Source organism: Ranitomeya imitator, chromosome 1 (genome assembly GCF_032444005.1).
Source record: "Ranitomeya imitator isolate aRanImi1 chromosome 1, aRanImi1.pri, whole genome shotgun sequence".
Taxonomy (NCBI): domain Eukaryota; kingdom Metazoa; phylum Chordata; class Amphibia; order Anura; family Dendrobatidae; genus Ranitomeya; species Ranitomeya imitator.
In genome coordinates this window covers 435,009,534-435,012,641 of record NC_091282.1, presented here as the reverse complement: position 1 = coordinate 435,012,641, position 3,108 = coordinate 435,009,534, and the positions used below count along the sequence as shown (strand labels likewise).

General features: G+C 38.6%; 1 non-coding gene across 1 annotated transcript; it reads right to left on the bottom strand.

Annotated features, from left to right (window-relative positions):
* Positions 1–1,658: 1,658 nt before the first annotated feature.
* On the bottom strand, positions 1,659–1,731 carry TRNAT-CGU (transfer RNA threonine (anticodon CGU)). Its single transcript has one exon. It is a non-coding gene; the product is annotated as a tRNA-Thr (tRNA).
* Positions 1,732–3,108: the final 1,377 nt, after the last annotated feature.

Sequence of the window (3,108 nt, the reverse complement as noted above, 5' to 3'; positions counted from 1 at the left end):
TTTCCTCCCTCAGGTGATCTGGTGAGGTCGTTAGCTGCTTCTCTACTTAACTCCACCTAATGCTTTGATCCATGCTTCCTGTCAATGTTCCAGTGTTGGACTTGTGTTTCTCTGGATCATTCCTGTGGCCTGCTGCTCTGCATAGCTAAGTGCTTCTTGCTATTTGTTGCTATTTTTTCTGTCCAGCTTGTCTATTTGTTTTGCTGGAAGCTCTGGGACGCAAAGGGTATACCTCCATGCCGTTAGTTCGGTACGGAGGGTCTTTTTGCCCCCTTTGCGTGGTTTTCTTTAGGGTTTTGTGTAGACCGCAAAGTTATCTTTCCTATCCTCGTTCTGTCTAGAATATCGGGCCTCACTTTGCTGAATCTATTTCATCCCTACGTTTATCTTTTCATCTTACTCACAGTCATTATATGTGGGGGGCTGCCTTTTCCTTTGGGGTATTTCTCTGAGGCAAGGTAGGCTTATTTTTCTATCTTCAGGCTAGTTAGTTTCTCAGGCTGTGCCGAGTTGCATAGGGAGCGTTAGGCGCAATCCACGGCTGCCTCTAGTTGTGTTTGGAGAGGATCAGGAATTGCGGTCTACAGAGTTCCCACGTCTCAGAGCTCGTTCTATTATCTTGGGTTATTGTCAGATCACTGTATGTGCTCTGATCGCTATGTACATTGTGTTACTGAATTGCCTATCATAACAGGTGAGGTGCGATTTGGAGAGGAGACAATTAAGCCCCACTTCAGTGATGTTGGATAGGGAGGTTATGGGGTTTGGGCATTGGTCTGGTATACAAAGAGGTTGTGGTGGTTGAACAATGAAGACTTGCCTTGTTTGGTCGATCTTATTTTTAAAGTGTGTGGCAAAGTCCTCAGCAGAGATGAGGGAGGTTGGAGGAGGGAATTAAAGGATTTGAATAACTGTTTGGGGTTGTAGGATAGGGAAGATATGAGGGTTGTGAAGAAGGCCTGTTTAGCAGAGGTGAGTGCAGATTTAAAAGCGAGATAAGCTCAAGTATTAAACTATTCAGTTTAAAAAAAAAACCAAGGCTCCAGTGAGAATTGAACTCACGACCCCTGGTTTACAATACCAGTGATCTAACCACTGAGCTATGTAGCCAGCAAAACTTTGCCCCATCTTTTGATCTCTATTTCGAACAGTGCAATAGCCATTCAGTTGCATTAACAACACAAGTCCTTTCATTTTTAGTTGGAAATCACACTCTTAACGTAATGTCCCATCACCAACAAACCAACAACTGCTTTTGCAATGCAAAAGCATGACTTAAAAACATTCTGAAGCTTCAATTCTATAACTGACAACCTGTTTATTGGCAATCTGATGTGCAAAAAAATCAAATCGCATGGACTGGCAAAGAAGAGAATTCTGCTGCTTGCTTAAATAAAATATGTAATTCTTTAAATTACAAAATCACACATCAAGAATTGATGAAGAAGGGTCATTAGACTCCTAAAGCTCTGCTAGAGGTAGCATAATTAATGAATTTGACAAACATGTTACCCGAATGTCATATATGATCAAGGTCTTATCAAGAACTTTTGAAAAAGATGTCGTAACTTCACATAAAGTCAATATTGAATCGCACCAACTTTATATCACGTACCAAACAGATAAGCAAGTTTTATATGAGAGACAAAGAGTTTGTAAGGCTTCAGTGAGAGTCGATCTCACGACCCCTGGTTTACGAGACCAGTGCTCTAACCTCTGAGCTATGAAGCCATCGAAAAGCAACAATTTCTCAAGCAATGTAGGGATAAGTCTGTTAGAAGTTTGGGTACGCTCAGTACCGCCTAAGGATCATTTACTATGCTACATGGGAGAAATGCAAAGAAACTGTACAAAGATTTTTCTTTAGGTACCAATTTGACATTGACATGGGAAAAATATCAACTTGTAATGCATATGAAAACTTACAACCCATACAAGCAATGATTGTAAGATAAGGCTTGGTAAAAAAAAATGTAAAGAGAAGCATGATGATTTATTTATATTTTCGATTGTACCAAATTTAAAAATGATTTCATAAATTTTTTCAGGTCAGTATTATTCTATGTGCAAATGGAGTTTTATGGAACCATTCAAAAAAGATGAGTTTTTCAAGTGGAAACTTTTTACGAAAGCAAATCTGCTCTAAAGTCTTTGTCTCCACATAGCATTAGATCTCTGGCCATGATTTTCATTTATATTTTCAATTCTTCCAAATTTAAGAATGATATCTGAATTTTTTTGTGTCAGTATTAGGATATATGCAGATGGAGATTTATTGAGGCATTCAAAAAAGAAGACTTTTTAAAGCAAAAACACCCTTTCAATGGGGAGCATTTAAAGGAGTTTTAGCTTTATAAAGTGGCTCCCAAAGCACTTTTTAAGAGTTGTTGAAGTGTTTTTGAAGAGTTTTTTTCTAAAGCTTTTTCTTTGCAGCCTTTTGATTTACAGTGTCTGCTTTAGAGCAAATTCCATCAGGATCTGCTTCAAAGATGCAATATCCCCTTTTATTTTCACCTGGCATTTTTCAAACCCTGAAGTGGAATAAATCACTCAAAATAGCTATGAGTGTGTGTTCACACTAAGTTCTATTTTTCCTGCATTTTCAGGGCAGAAACTGTACAAGACTGTGCACACAGAGGTTTTTAGCTGAGTTTTCAGAGCAGAATCTGGGCAGAAACTCCAAATTTTTGAGGAGCTATGAGATTTGCAGGTGCATTTGTAGAGTTTCCACTCAGTTTCAACTAGGTGGCTATGTGCACATGACGTCTTTTTTCAGGCGGCTTCCACCACTGGAATCATTTGAAAACCCTATCAAACACTGCTCAAAAGAATGAACATAAGAAATTCTATGTAAAACTGACTTGCTCTGTCTATGTTGAGGTTTTTGAATGTCTTTTGACCACTTCAGGTTTCTAAAAATGCCAAGCGGTTAAAAGAAGTCACATGTCCATTCTTTTAGCGTTTTCCACCAGGAGCATGCTGTGTATTTTACAATACAAATCAGTGGAAAAGCTTAATACATGCCTGGACTGCAACAAGACATTTTTTGGAGTGTTTTGCCATTGATTTTGCTTAAAAGAGCTAACTGTTTCTTCATGTTTAAATGGA